The sequence below is a fragment of the Crocodylus siamensis genome, chromosome 15 (assembly GCF_052110815.1).
Source record: "Crocodylus siamensis isolate JL-2025a chromosome 15, ASM5211081v1, whole genome shotgun sequence".
In the NCBI taxonomy this organism is placed as follows: domain Eukaryota; kingdom Metazoa; phylum Chordata; order Crocodylia; family Crocodylidae; genus Crocodylus; species Crocodylus siamensis.
In genome coordinates this window covers 2,380,590-2,397,158 of record NC_143409.1, presented here as the reverse complement: position 1 = coordinate 2,397,158, position 16,569 = coordinate 2,380,590, and the positions used below count along the sequence as shown (strand labels likewise).

Sequence of the window (16,569 nt, the reverse complement as noted above, 5' to 3'; positions counted from 1 at the left end):
AAAAGTTTATTAAGGAGGCCATCCTTGAGGGACTGGCCCAGGCTAACATCCTAAGGGATAGCCAGCACGGGTTTGTTGCGGGTAGGTCTTGTTCGACCAATCTCATTTCCTTCTATCACCAGGTGACCTATCACCTGGACGAGGGAGAAGAGATTGATGTCATATATCTTGACTTCAAAAAAGCTTTTGATCTGGTATCCCACGATCACCTCTTGGCCAAACTGCCCAGTTGTGGCCTTGGCTCCACCACGATCCGCTGGCTGGGAAATTGGCTTCATGGTCAGACCCAGAGGGTTGTGATTGATGGCAGTCACTCATCGTGGTGCCCTGTGACCAGTGGGGTCCCTCAAGGCTCTGTCCTGGGACCCATCCTGTTCAACATCTTCATTAACGATGTGGACATTGGAGTTAGGAGTGGACTGGCCAAGTTCGCCGATGACACCAAACTGTGGGGCAAAGCATCCACGCCAGAGGACAGGCGGGTGATCCAGGCTGACCTGGACAAGCTCAGCAAATGGGCAGACGAGAACCTGATGGTGTTTAACACCGATAAATGCAAGGTTCTCCACCTTGGGAGGAAAAACCTGCAGCACCCTTATAGGCTCGGCAGTGCTACGCTGGCTAGCACTACAGAAGAAAGAGACTTGGGGGTCATCACTGACCACAAGATGAACATGAGCCTGCAATGCGATGCTGCGGCTAGTAAAGCGACCAAAATGCTGGCGTGCATCCATAGATGCTTCTCGAGCAAATCCCGGGACGTCGTTCTCCCCTTCTACTCGGCCTTGGTGAGGCCGCAGCTGGAGTACCGCGTCCAGTTTTGGGCTCCACAATTCAAAAAGGATGTGGAGAAGCTTGAGAGAGTCAGAGGAGAGCCACGCGCATGATCAGAGGTCAGGAAAACAGACCTTACGACGACAGGCTGAGAGACATGGGACTCTTTAGCCTGGAAAAGCGCAGGCTCAGGGGTGATCTGATGGCCACCTGTAAGTTTATCAGGGGTGACCACCAGGATCTGGGGGAACGTCTGTTCACCAGAGCGCCCCAAGGGCTGACGAGGTCGAACGGTCACAAACTCCTGCCAGATCGTTTCAGGCTGGACATAAGGAAGAATTTCTTTACTGTCTGAGCCCCCAAGGTCTGGAACAGCCTGCCAGCGGAGGTGGTTCAAGCACCTACATTGAACACCTTCAAGAGTAAATTGGATGCTTATCTTGCTGGGATCCTATGACCCCAGCTGACTTCCTGCCCTTTGGGCAGGGGGCTGGACTCGATCTCCCGAGGTCCCTTCCAGCCCTTATGTCTATGAAATCTATGAAAAATATGAAAAAAGTTGCCCAATATGGTCCACCCTTTCAAAAGCCTTTGACTTTTCCTTACTCAATGGCACGAAGAATGGTCAACACAAGCACCAATCAGTCACCACATCATCTCTGACCCTACAGTCCATCAACCAGGATCTAACTGGCCATACTATTATTGGGCACTTCTCAACCATTTTCAAACTGGGCAGGGTCCCTGTGCCTCAAACCTATACCAATGGGGCCTTTGCAATAACATCAAATGTCCTGAAGGACAAGTTCAAACCATGTTCCACGCCGTTGACTCGTGTCCATTTACTATGTGACCCGGCGGCCTTCAAGCTCTTTGCATTGGTGACGACGTGGCCTTCAGAGGGCTGAAACAATATACCAAAGCTGCATATACTAAAAGAAATAAAACAAAAATTGCTCACTCGACGGACACGCTGTGTGCTACATACTTCTGTGAGCCATGGGCCGCCTCTTTGAACTGTCCCCATAGCACATGGGGAAGGTGAAAGAGGTCTGTGCAAAGCCCAGTGCTCCAAGTGTTTCATTGCATCTCCCTTTCACTGCCAAGCTAGGCTGGCCATTCCCAAACATCCATGTCCTGATGGACAAGTTCAAACCATGTCCCGCATTGTCGACTCGTGTCCATTTACTATGTGACCTGGTGGCCTTCAAGCTCTTTGCACCGGTGACAACGTGGCCTGCTTCTCAAGAGCATTCTTTTAGTAACCCTTGGCCCCAAGATGACTTTACAGAAGCACTGACAGTGGGACTCTTTCTTCCCGATAGGCAGCCCTCCAGCAACGAGGTTCTGGTTTCCTGATGGGAGAACATCAGCAGGAGATGCCAGCACGTCAGGTGCACCAGGTACTTTGCATTTCATTTGCATTTCAGAGCATCCCAACGTGGTAACAGAGATGCAAATCAAATTGTTTTCCTGAAAGAACTTGGCCACTCGATTTGCTCAGTGACGAGGTGTATTTTATTTCTACCAGCTCACGAGGGAACGCGGTGCTGTCACCTGCAAAACAAAAGCTGCATCCTCCGTATAGTTCAGATGTGGAGCTCGGCGTCGCATTCAGGTGCAGCGGGTAGCCCGGCCCCCCCACAACACCATTGGCACGTCTCCATTTCCCCCCGTGGCAGCTCAACAACACCGCATTTTCCCACGCGTTGTGAACTTCTCCGATGTTGTGGCTGATGTGCTACGAAGCGCTGGAAGTTTCCTGCGACAGAGACAGAGACTTTTTTGCAACATTCAACTCATGACCTTTAATAGCTAGAAGAGTGAAATGATTTTCACTTTGACTTGCTGTCTTCTGAATGGAAAGGCATGCCTATCGATCGGCTGCACATCTAATTCCCTTGGTGGTCTCGCTGTTATACCATTAAAACTGCACAATCAAGCTATCTTAATAAATAAATCCCAGACACATACTCACACACACACACACACACATTCAGAGGCTATTAGCAAATGCCACTGAAATATTGCAACCAACAGCTGCTTTCCCCATCCTTGTAAAGAATCAAGCTTTATATAAGCAATAAAAGCCTGATATGCAGCCGTGCTAGCGAGAGCATGGTTTTTATTTCCTGACTAGCGTCGGGGAATCGAGGTTTGAAATCCACACCAGAGAGCTCGGCCTTGTCTGATCTGCCAGTTATTTCTGCCGGGTGGACGTAATAGGTCTTATCCCGATTTCCATGATGTTTTATCATCACTGTTTGACTTTCTTCTGTGCATTCACTGACCAGAATGTCAACAGCTCTCTTTATATAGCAACACTTAATGCTGGATGCCTACACCTGCTGAAGGACAAATTTACAATGCAAATGTCAGGTTTGCTCCTGAAAACAAGATCTATGCACACGCACACCCTGCAGATGCACTGCAAAAACATTGGCGCCATCGCTTCCCGAGGTGCCTGCGCGTGGAGCTTCCAGTTGGGATAATTTGCACGCACCTGTCTGCGTACACACAGGAGCTGGGGGTGGGCACCTGCGGCGTCGTAGTCAGATATGTAACTCCATATGCAAGGCAAGTGACAGAGTGTGTGTAATTTGCAGGTTATTTAACCCTTTCTTTTTTCCTTTGAACATATTTTTTTTAACCAAAAAATTCCATTTTGAAATGAGTGTTTTAAAAGTTGAGCAAAGAATACATCACACAGCATTTCCAAAAGTTTTCTTCACCGTTTGGTCTAATAAAAGCTATCAGATTTGCGCAAAGAACCGGGTCTGCCTGTGTCCTTAGACCAACACGCCTACAACCTGCACCCTTCTTCACCATTGTGTATTTACAAGATTTGGGAATGGTTCAGTCCCCGCAAAATGCCATTTTGAGGATATAATTTAACTATTTAATTGGAAACCAATGTCCAGTTCTAGTCTTAATATTACTAAAGCAACCTTAAGGCGTGCAATTTGGCTGACAAATCGCAACTCCTAATCCCATTAGGACGTCACATCTTCACAGTACTTTCCAAATATCAGTGCAAACAGTTTTTTTGGGAACAAGTATCCTTTGCCTAGTTGATGCAGTAGTCCCTTAGGAGCTTGTTCTTTCCTTTGATGCATGCCTTTACTGCTATAACAGCTCCTAGGAAATTCGCTACAGTCTTTCAGCTGCGTGAATTATAACAGCATTTTTGTTTTACCGAGTTATCCGTTCAAAATAATACGGGGGTCACAAAATAGCCCTTTCCACTTACAAGCTTAAATGGGCCCGGGGGTGGATCTAGGGCAGGGGCGGGGGGTAAAGTGCTGCATTTGCACCTCTCTCTGATTCCTGCTCTGTGCATTTGAAACCAACTGCCTGAGAGAGGCGGCATCATTTCTAGGCAGGTAGTGCAGAGGGAGTCGATTGACTTCATGGTTCATTATCATCTACCTGATTCCTGATAATGTCTCTTCATTCCATAGGTGTTAATGATCCTCTCTCCTTTTTAATGGCCCTGATGTTTCCTCTTCAAGTAATCCTTTCTTCTGTAATGTTGCTGTCTGTTAGCCATGTCTGGTCATGTGTCTCTTTTATTTCATAGCCCTGCAGGCTGTTTTGGGCTCCAGCTAAAATCTTTAACTCAGGTGCGGGAATATTAACTCAGGTGTAGAAATGGCTGACAGTGAAGTATGGGAAGCACAGTCGAGGCAGCTGCATTTTGTTTTTTTACGACGCTGAAGAAGAGGCGTACCTTTAACAGTAATGACTGCAGGACAAATATATAATAGCTGCTATTTTTTGCCTAGTCTGTTGTGTTTTTTTTAAACTCGGTATGTAATCTGGCACATTCGGGTTCATTCTAATATTTTCTTCTGCTTTGATCTTAAACACAATAATGTAGCACCTAGCCCTGTAGCATATTAGTAAAGCTTCCAGGTTCTCTTTAACTGGAGAAAATCATTATATGTGTGAAGGGGCTATATGTGGTACCACACCATCTGCACTTCCCTCGATCCACCCGTGTATGAGTCGGGTCCTCCGCAGTCTCCAGATAAGCTTACCTCCTCTGAAACATGAATGTCACCTGGGGATTTAACCTCAGTATGGAAACAAGGTACTTTCCTGAATCCTAGAAGCAGGTTTTCCCTCCCACCTCACAAGACAAGAATATGACACCTGTCAGGCTGGACCGGGCAGCCGGCTCCTGGCTGCATCACTCGCCGGCTGCATCGTGCACCTGGCTGAGCTTGAGCAAGACACTTTGCCGGTGTGCCTCAGTTTCCCCATTCTCTCCTTGCTACAGGACTTTGAGCCCTACTTTCTTATACAAGGCTTTGAGACCTACCTCTGAGATGGGGCTTGTCCATTGCTAACAACAGTCAACAACGTCTCTTGGTCAGGAGCACACGGGGCTGGGTTGAGAAGAGCAAGGTGGTGGTGAATGGCTCTGCGTGACCTCCCCAAAGTGGAGCCCAGTGTCCTGTATGGGTCTACAGTGCCTGGGGAAAGTGAGGCATCTCACTACAGAGCCTGCTCTGAGTAGGAAGCCACCGTAAATCTGCACGCTAAGCAGGGAGCCTCCTAAACCAACTGGTAGGAAAATGCTGGATCAGGCATGCGTCTTAACTCCAGGCAGCTTTCCCAGGACTCGCAAGAGACACCTCCGTCCCCAGGGGAATGAGTCTTGAATCCTGACATGCTCTCTTTCAGCACCAGCGCAGCAGGCCCTTCCTGCTATTTCAAATGCAGCTGGTGGCACTCTTGCCCCTCTTTGCTGCAGTAGCTCCCCGGCTAGAAAACTCATCCAGGAGATAGGAGACACGTCCCACTTTGCAGGGAGCATTCGTGGCAGCATGATAAAGGACCTTCACCTGGGGAGAGCGTGTCCTGGGCTCCTGCTCCTGCTCCCAGGGCTCGTCCCTTATTTAGCCAGTCAATGTGAAATACATAATCAGGCCTGCTTACCGAAAAAAGAACGCAATCTGGATTTGGTACAGGTGCGCATGGAGCCGACCAGATCAAAGCCCGTCAGGCAGCGCCTACCCAGACTCCTGGCAGCCCCGAGTGAACTTTTAGTATTGGGTCCCGCTTCTTTGGAGAGAATGATTTTTTGTTGCAGAAGTCTTTATCACATCTGTGGGCTCGATGTCTTTAAACAGGTCATTCTCAATTGATAACATTGCCCATTCCATATAGGCGCAATATTAAAACTTTTTTGTTCAATTGTGTAATTTTTTTTATTTTTTATTTTCGGGCCCCCTTTCTGTCCGGGCCCCGGTTTGCCTATGCCTGTGTCTGGGTCTGCCCTCAGGAGGCAAAGACGGAGGATTGTCTTAGGGTTTGTAGATCCTGACAGAGCTTATGTCAGACCGGTCACAACTGAGATGCTTCTGTACACACCCAAAAGCAAACCTTGAAGCTCCTGGGGGCCTTTAAAAATGGAGGTGCCATTGGAGCTGCACCATAGGGCTTTAGGATTGCAGGTACAGTTGTTCCTATAGCCTGACTCGATCCTAGTTTTAGCACTGAATTCCTGCAGTGTGTCTCAACCTGTCCCCCTTTCCCAGCCCTTCGAGTCCTCCAGTGTCCAAGCAGTGGCTGTGGCTACTTTATGTTTCTGCAGCATCTCTAAATCATGTTTCCTAATATCTCACCATCCCCTGGGGTGAGCAGCAAGCCAGCTGGGGAGCAAGATAGGCTCCGAGGTTGTGAGACCCAACCTGCTGGCCTCAAACTGAGGGATATCAGTCACTCCGTTGGCCATCCAGACTGAACCTGCCTCTTTCTGGGCGCAATCTGCAGAGATATTGCTAAGCTATTGCAGGTGGCGGCACATTTGTGCCGTGGCTGGTTTTCTGGCACCCCCCGTATGTTTATACTGCTCTGATCAGCTTCCAAGTTTTCTGAGTGGAGCAGTCCCATTAAGTCCAAGAGCAGCCATTTGTAGCTCAAAGAAATGTGATCCTTGCCCATTTCCTCTTTTAAACGATGTTTCCAGCAATGTTTCTCAGATGCAGTGGCTTGTGGCTCTAATGCATTGAGGGCACTTTTATACTTCATTATGTAAACTTGTCCAACCACAACAGTCATAGCCTGTACGGGCGGAGGGAGTTCAGAATCAAAAGCAGATGATATCTAGCACCAAGCAGTTTTTAGTTAACATCAGTTGTACATGGCAAGGGATTAATTTGGGAAGTCCAAATGATCAAGCAGACATTCTTAAAGTTCAGCAACCCTAAGTAAAAATATTTTGTTCCAGTTTTATATGGTGGGAGAAATGTCTCTGATCTAGCGCAGTGGCCAAAAAAATGGTCTGTCAGACACCAAAAATCAGTGGTTACCTCGGTATTTTGTAATTATGATATTGGATAGTACAAATAAATCTTCTTTCAGGCCTCTCAAAAGGCTTCAGCAATGCTGTTAAAATTATTATAGCCTGGGAGAGGAGGGGTGTCAGAAAATAGGGGTTCATTTCCATGAGATATTTGATTAAAGAAAAAACAGCCTAAAAGATTGCAAATTTCCATAGAGAATTCCAACTTTTCCTTGAAATATTGAAAACCAAGAAAAGCTGGGTTTCAGGCAGAATAGCTCAGGTTTTGGCCATGCCATTTTTCAGTGAACCCTTCCTGAGCCATTAGGTCAATCTCCAGGTCTTTGAGAGGAAACACAGTGACGTTCTTAAATGGCTGTGGCTAGAAAAGCAACTGTACTTGGAGAATTAAGAGCCATGTCTTCACCTGGTGCAAACTGGTATGCTCCCTAGAGGCCACTGGGTGCATCTTAACGTGCATTTGCCTATTTTAATGCGCATTAAAGTGTTACAAAAAGTGTGCATTCACTAATGCACATTAAAATAAACTAAGGTGCCCTTTTCTTGTACCATGCAGTGTGGGTACTAAATTTAATGCATGTTACTAAAAGTTCATTAATGGACATGTAGATGAGCCCATGGAGAGGCAGCTTGATCCCAGTGACTATGGTGCTGGAAGGGAATCCCAGAGACCTGAGGGTCACTAACTTGCTGTATGACTTAAACCAAGTCATTCCCCCTCTTGGTGCTTGGTTCACCCTCCAGCCCCAGTCTGTCACATCTATGTGGCCTGTACGCTCTTTAGGGCACATTGTGGCTCTAGTTGTGTGTGTACATCACCCCCCACAATGTGGCCCAGGCTGGGGAGGGGATGGAGAGGATTTCAGAATAGAGCGCTTCAATGTTATCAGAACAACAGTGTGTCAACAGAGTCACCCCAGTGTTTCCAAACAGAATGTCCCTACTGTGTAATATTTCTAGATTTGGACTTTTTTGTATCATTTTGGAGCAGATTTTTTTTTTCCACCACATGTCAGAATTCCTCGTGGGGGTCATCATTGACCACAAGATGAACATGAGCCTGCAATGTGATGCTGCGGCTAGTAAAGCGACCAAAATGCTGGCGTGCATCCATAGATGCTTCTCGAGCAAATCCCAGGACGTCATTCTCCCCTTGTACTCGGCCTTGGTGAGGCCGCAGCTGGAGTACTGCGTCCAGTTTTGGGCTCCACAATTCAAGAAGGATGTGGAGAAGCTTGAGAGAGGCCAGAGGAGAGCCACGCGCATGATCAGCGGTCAGGAAAACAGATCTTACGATGACAGGCTGAGAGCCATGGGACTCTTTAGCCTGGAAAAGCGCAGGCTCAGGGGGGATCTGATGGCCACCTATAATTTTATCAAGGGTGACCACCAGGATCTGGGGGAACGTTTGTTCACCAGAGCGCCCCAAGGGATGACGAGGTCGAATGGTCACAAACTCCTGCGAGACCGTTTCAGGCTGGACATAAGGAAGAATTTCTTTCCTGTCCGAGCCCCCGAGGTCTGGAGCAGTCTGCCAGCGGAGGTGGTTCAAGCACCTACATTGAACACCTTCAAGAGCAAATCGGATGCTTATCTTGCTGGGATCCTACAACCCCAGCTGACTTCCTGCCCCTCAGGTGGGGGGCTGGACTCGATGATCCCCCGAGGTCCCTTCCAGCCCTAATGTCTATGAAATCTATGACTCTATGTGCTCGCCAAATGTCTGATTAAGGCTGATGATCCTCAAAGGTTTGTTGTGTAAGGTTGGCTATTCAATAAGGAATTGTCTCCAACACAGACATGAAAGCATCAGACTATGTGAAATAAATGCCTTCGAGGAATAGGATGTTTTAACTTCTTCAGACTTTGACTAATATTTTGATGATGCCTAATAAATTGAGTTTAGATACTTATGCCCTGGTATATAATAAAGAGGGGCTTTTCTTCATGAATTTTTCTCCTAAATCTCTTAGGGTTTTTTTTTATTTATCCCACCCAGTATCAATAGTGCTCTGTTGATGCTGTCAGCTTAATCAAGTTGGAATATTTATTTCCTTTTAAATGTCATGTGTTTTTGAGTCAGGGCAGTACTCAGAAAATGCTCTTGTGAAGTCTTATTTTCCCCAAGAGCTAGGACCATTTAAAAATAAATGTAAATGTAAGAAGCTGTTACTCTAAATAGAGATGGTATCAGAGCAATGCAAGTCCTTCCAGAACACAGGAGAGGGGCAGCTGGTGGCTGGGTGAAAATGCTTTGGTTTTAGGTGACCTTTATTTCTTCTGAAAGATGCCAAATTGAAAACTGAAAAATGCAATGTCCCAGAATCCTCAGCAAGCCTTGCCTCCACTCACCATCCCATACTTCAAGTAGGGGGCCGATATCTTGAGCGTGCAGTTGTCTTCATTATCACTTCTGGTCTCTGATAAGGTGACTGGCTGGGTGTATTAGCTGGGTGGCATATTTTGCAAGGTGCCTCCTTGAACTGGGCCACCAACAGCACCACTTAGTTTCACGTAGGCCACAAAACATACATTAGATGGAAAAAGTCTGCCCTAATTTCCACTGGGGCCTATATGGATCCAGGTGCCTAAGACAGGAAGGCCCCTTGTGCCCCTCAAGTTGCCTTCTCTCCTGGTCCTGGGGATTTGTCGTGTTCAGCCGTGGGTGAGAGGTGGCTCCAGAACCAGAGCAGATGGCAACTGAGATATTCAGAGCACCATCCTTGCAAGGGAGAGCTTGGTTAAGGTCCTGGCAAGCTGCTAAGAATCAGTGCAGAGACCATGTTTGCATATTCCCGTGATGACACAGAGCAACTGGACACAACAAGCAATGACCTAAAGAAGCTGATCTCTGCAGACGAGGCGAGGAAAAGGCAGAAAGCAAGACGCAGCAAGGAGAAGGCCTAGGATGGGAAACTGCTTCAAGACGGTGTGGAAACTTTTGAGTTTATCCTGGACAAGCTGGTTGCCGGGACCAGGAGCAGCCTAATCTCTGGGTGGGCTATTTTACCTACCAGGAAGCAAATACCGCATCAGAGCACGTTACACTCCGTGCTGGCCGGGGAAGAGTTAAATCAAGCTTCACAGTTTGGCTGGATTGCCATCGCGGCGTGGAGGAATAGCAGTTGAGATGAAGATATCACAACAAAGCTGAGAGCAGCTAGAGAGGAGCTGGAAGCAAGGTCAAGTGCTGATAACGACATGATGGAGCGCGTGGGGCTGGGGCGTGCAGCATGTCGCTCTTGTCTTCCTAGAAGAGACACCGCGGGCGAGAGACGGAGCTGGGAGACGAGTGGCGTTTTGAAGCCTGATGTCAGGAAAGGCTGTGCTGTGCCAGAGTAGAATCAGCCCCTCTGCAAGGGGAGTGGGTCCATCAGCTCCTAAACCAAGGCTGCAAGGTCTCTGGGAAAGACGACGGCTACGTCTACACCGGCGGCGGTGGCAGTCCCTTGGAGTCGAGGACGACGTCTGTCAGGTGATTGAATGGCCTGGGCATTGCCTCGTGTGCATCCAGGGACCAGGTTCTTTGTGTAGATGTGATATCTTTTATTAGACCAACTAAAATAGTTGGAAAAATTACTCTTTGCAAGCTTCAGGCACAGATGCCCTTCTTCAGGCATAGGGAGAGTCTGGTCCAGGGGGGCCAGGCACCGCAGCAATGAAATGGGAGGCAAGAAATCATGACTGATCCTGTGACCTGTCTTGTCGATGCAGTGACAGGCTCAATTAGTATCTGGGGCGTTCAGGGAGGTTCATTCAGGGAGCTCAGAGAGGCCAGGAGCTTATCCAGGGTGCATGGGTTCACAATAAGGAGAGGCAGCTTGAGGAATAGCCAGAGCCCCAGTGTCCTGAGCATCTCACCATTGCTCTAGCCACTCCAACCCACTGCCCCACTGCTTCTCCCCCTGTGATGGGACCCCTGCCTTTTGCAGGAAGTCAGAGCATCCATTTTCATGGGGTTTAGGCTCTACCCAGGAAACCCCATTCACCTCCTGCGACCATGCACACTGAAGATGCTTTCTCCTTCCTGGAGAAGCTCAGAAGTCCTCTTCCTTGCGGCAGCATCTGAAGAAACAACCCGGGAAAAAAACCCTCATTCAGACCCTGGAATTAGGGGGGCAAAGGCACTCCCTCTCTCTCCTTGCTCATCGGCTTCGTCCGGTTGGACAGGGCAGGGGCTGCCTCTCCCGCCGTGTACGCGCACGGCCCAGCACCCCCAGTCCCCAATCTCACATCTCCGCGCCGCTGTAAGATGCGTGATAAATATTGCAAACGCCTGCCTGAGTGCAGCCTTGATCTTGGAAACAGGCCGGGGAGGGAGGAAGCGTCTGCACGTCAGCAAAGCTCTCAGCATCGGGCATCAGTTGTCTGACCTCCCCGGCTTGCGAAGGCCACGGAGAACTTACCCCGGATCCGACGCGGCAGCTGCACCTTGTTAAAAATGGATGTGTATTAAAATGACAAGGATGCAGGTAAGAGTGACTGAGTTATTGTCTACCCAGTAAAACACAACCCACTTCCCTGCTACGCCTGTCATCATGAATCATGGCAGCAGTAATCTTTCATTAGAACATTCAGCACTAATTGCTGGCAAAATTCCACTTGCCTTTTTTCTCATTTTAACAAAACATTTATGCATGAAAGATTTAATGCCAGGTATCAAGCATATCATTGTAAATTTACCACTAATTAAGCCTAATTAAAATAATTAAATGGCTGTGGAGTCACAATGAGAATTAAAATCACATTTCCTCTTGTGTGCGCGCCTCTTCTCGCTGCCCTCACTCCGGATTTCAGGGACAAATATTTTCCTATTCGCATTCAGGGGAGGTACCCGCATGGCAAAGGGAATTTAATAATTAAGATAATGCTGTGATTTGATGGTAAGTTTTTCAATTTCGGGACCTCTTGAGGTTTTTCTTTATCTGGATGAAGTATGGACAATTTGACAAATCTGTTCCTCCAAGCAGTCGCTCGCTTTTGCATATTCATTACTCATTGGATTTTTAATCAAAGTCGCTGATGGACCCTTTGCACCACAAATAACTCAGTCATGAATAATTTATCCTGTTTAGCTCAGAGTTGTTTAGAGGCTTTGGATGCAAGGGGCCCCGTGATTGGTTAAGCGGGCTGGCCTACTGTATGCACACATGGTGGCTCCAGATGTTAGGGTTTCACATGTGCATACCTCATCAAAAACAAAAACGACCTGTACCCATGGGCACGAGCCATCCCTAGACAGGCCATCTGGCTTACCACGGAGTTCGAGGTGAAAACAAACCTCGGTGAATTGTGGGATATGTGTTTATTTTAGTTGCGCTCATAAAATATACACAGTGCAGGCACGCATTTCTTGGGTGCTTTCCAGACAGATTTTGCCCCGCTTCGGTATACGGGTGACACCCAGGTGCAATGGGTTTTGGCAAGACCACCGTCTCCGCTAGATGAGCTGGCCGGGTTTAGACCTGGCCTGAGGTTTCCCATGGAAGAGAGTCAGAGCAGCGCCTTTGTCCGCTGATTATTGACCTGGTTATTTCATATGATGATTCTTAGCATGAAGTTGGCCACAATTCTGCGGTTTGCAATAGGCAGGTAAATCCCTCAGTTCACACAGAGCCCTTTGATGCCAGCAGGGATGGAAACAGATGCAGAAATCCTCCCACCCTCTGGCTTTTGGCTGCAGGATCAGGGGTGTGGGTTTAGGGGATTATGAAAACGGGCACGTCTACACAAGACCTCATTGAAATGCCCAGTAACGTCTACACGAGACGTTTACTGCACATTTAAAAAGGTGTTCGCAGGCATTGCTGCACAGTCGTTCTGGTTACTGCACATTTAATGAATACTGGGCACGTCTACACAAGACGTTACTGCGCATTTATTTAGTACTGCGCATTTATCAGGTACTAAATAAATGCGCAGTAACCACTGCATAGCAGCGTCTCATGTAGTACTTATATAAGTACTAAATAAATGCGCAGTAACATCTTGTGTAGACGTGCCCAGTATTCATTAAATGCGCAGTAACCGGAGCGACTGTGCAGCAGTGTCTGCGAACACCTTTTTAGTGACGCTACTGTGCAGTAGCCTAATAACACTGCACATTAGTGTATTAGCACTGTCCGTGCTGTGACATTATTATTCAGCTCTTGCGCTGTCAGCACCGGGAAGGATGCTTGGTTCTGCTAGCAGTTTGGTACCCCATAGCTTCCTCTCCCCAACAAGTGAGCTGACTCATATTACCGCAGCTGGCTGCCAAACCATCCCATTTACACGCCTCGCCTGAAAGTCAGCCAACCCCCCCAAAACCAGCATTAAAAAATGTCAGTTCTATTGCTGTTTTGCTTTTACCCCTGGAGTATAGGCAGTCTCACCCCAGCCCTTGCAAGACAGGATGTGCAGGGAAGACAGTACAAATTAATGAACATGCTGGGGGAGGTACAGGAACTGCCTTCTTTATCACTGAAACAATTAAATGGGAAACATTGGTGATTTTACCTTGAAATGAGGCAAGGACATGAGGAGCGAAGCGGGGTGGGGAGAGGAAATCATAATTGAACAATCAAGGCGCAGCATCCGCAGCCAGGAGAACTCGAGGCAGGTTGTGAATTGCTGCTTGTAGCCTGTCAAATATGGTAATGATCTCTCCGTTTCCCTTCCCCGTGCCCACGGCACTGCCTTCAAACTTGCTGCTGTCAGTGCACACCTGACTGGAGGCTGCTGATGGACAGAATAAGGTTTACTGAGCAGAATTCCCACAGAAGCGATCTCTTTCTCTGTGTCATTAAATGGAGCTGAAGCTGCAAAGGCTGCCAGTGTTTCCCTGCAAATGCACTGAAGCATCAGAAAAGGGATTGATAAAGCAGACAGCGGCTGTAGGTAGGCACTTCTCTTTCCCGGGGAAATTATTCCTCACTCAGTGACCCTGTGGCCTCTGCAAGGACTCCTACGCAATGCAAGGCTTGATTAAACTCTGTACACTCGAGGTCTATTAATCCTCTCAGCCCCACCGGGAACATTAGAAACTGCTCAGTAGATAGAGCAAAACTCGACTTCAAAGGGGTTTGATTTCTCCTAGAATCATTATAAATTTTGGAAGGATGATAAAAGCTTATAATGCTGGTCTCTGTAATGAATAAAATTATGATGGGGCGGGGAGGGACTGAAGAAAACTTTGGCCTGCTAGAAGAGTTCTTTACTAGCGTGTTGTGTGCGGACGAGCACATGCGCTCTCATTGAGGCTGCAGCATTTATTCACATACTTGTGTCGCATTGGAGTGGCTTTTGGTGGCCACCAATCATCAAATCATAGACAATGAGGGTTGGAAAGGACCTCAGGAGGTCACATCCAGTCTAGCCCCCTGCTCCAAGCAGGATCAATCCCAGCCGAGGCTTGGTCTACCCGGGACTTCAGAACCTCCAAGGATGGCGACGCCACCACCTCTCTGGGGAACCCGTTCCAGTGCTTCACCACCCTCCTCATGAGAGCTTTTCCTGATATCCAACCTCAGCTTCCCTTGCTGCAATTTGAGCCCGTTGCTCCTTGTCCTGTCGTCTGCCCCCAGTGGGAACAGTCCAGCTCCATCCTCTTTGCAGTCCCCCTGCTGGGAGGTGAAACCCAAAGTGAACTTTGATAAAAAAAAGAAATAGCCCAGCATTATCTCTCTCTCTTCTTTCTTCCTACTTCTTTTTATTTTTGCCCAGCCCACTAATGGAAGGTGAGCATAATTCCAAGCCAGTGGAGAGATTTCCTCTAAAATGCCAGTTTGTCATGCAAAATTAATTTGTTTCCCTGCGGTCTTACCCTCCCTGCCTGCTGCTTGCTTCACCTGTTGTGTGGCCTCACAAAGCCCTTTCCCAGGCAGGGCAACAGTTTGTTGACGGCGTCTTTGTGTAGCGCCCGACACAGCAGAGCTGTGATCCCTGACCGAGCCCCCGCGCCGCTCCTGCAACACAAATAACGAACTGTCAGCCTCCGCTTTGGGTTTCGGTGAGCCTTTCCCTCCTCATCTCCCTGCTGGCATGTCAGAGAAAGCCAAACAGATTTTTAAGGAGAAAAAAGCACCTCTGAAGTGTTGTGTCACGGCTCCACGCCTCGCTCCTGCTAATTGCTGTTGTGATTGCTCGAATTGTTTCAGATGAAAACGTTGCCCTTTAGGAGCTCGGTGCTTCCTTGCTTCTCACTGGCAATTGCTGATGTGTAACGCAAGCCAAGAGATATGCCAGATACAGGCCGGGTGCTCTCCATACCTGATCCCAAACTGGTTGGGTTGCCAGCCTGCATGCTAACACCTGTCTTTCCAGGTTACTGTTCACACCCTGCCAGGGTGTGCCCTGAAGTGCCAGGTGACCTCTCTGCTTCTCGAGACTCCTGCTCTGGTTCCTGGTTAGTCGTTGGAGGTGTGAGGCGGCGAAGCAGCCCTTGTGCACAGGGCTGGGATGGACCCCTGACCCGCTGTCCAAAGGGAGCTGGGCTGGTTCATGAACGGACCTTGGAGAAATGGGGTCAGCAGTAGCCAGGGACTGGGTGCAAAGAGCCAGCAGGCCCCTTCGGCCAGGTCTGCATTGCTTCCAACTGACCAAGCCCAATACCAAGGATACAGGCTTCACTCACTCATGCTTAATATCACTACTAGACTGATCATTAGGCAGCATTTGGTAGCTTTGACATGCCCCACTTTACTGCTCTCTGGATGTGTCTACACATGCATTTATACTGGCTTAAATTTCCTGTGCAGTAAGTTACTGTGCAGTAAGTGGGAATAGGCCAGCGTCTACATGTGCAGACATCTACACTTTAGTCCCAAGTCAGTTCACACACAGCATTACTCTGTCTTAATGCCTGCATGTATAGACACTGGCCTTAAGATAGATTAATGCTGTGTGTGAACTGACTAAAGTTAGTCTACACACACAATGTTACTGCACAGTAAGATGTCTACATGTGTGTTACTGCACAGTAAATAATCCAGCATAAATGTGATACCTGCATGATGCAGGTACCACATTTACACTCAAGTTGGTGTAAGTCACCATATTTACTGCACAGCAAATGCACACGTGTAGACGTGCCCTCCCTCTCTCACTGGAGACAGACCAGTCTCCGAGCCATGGATGTTTACCAGGCTTGGGTGCATGTAGAGAGGGAGCAAAGATTTCCTTAGTGGCAGGCCCAGGCTTGGAAAGAGAGACATGGTTTTCCAAGCCTGTGTTCCTGCATGTAGGAGTTTCTGGGGCAGTTTGGTTTGTGCCTGCAGGCACCTCTGTTTCTCCAGGTGAGAGACCAGGCAAGGAGCAGCTTCGCCCCCACCTCTCAGACCAACCAAAACCTCTCCAGCAATATCCAATGCAGCATGCACTTGCACTGCAATGCCCTTAACCCATATGGCACTGTATAGTCAGGTAGCTCCCCGGCACATTCAGCAGCGCCTTGCTTTGCACAGTATGGCGGGTTTGAGTCTTGGACAACCTCATGGCAAAGC

The 16,569-nt window shown here is 48.2% G+C and overlaps 1 long non-coding RNA gene across 3 annotated transcripts in view; it reads left to right on the top strand.

The window, feature by feature from the left end:
* Window positions 1–16,569, top strand: part of LOC149852002 (uncharacterized) — a 239,363-nt gene that overhangs the window by 187,705 nt on the left and 35,089 nt on the right. The window lies entirely within an intron of this gene.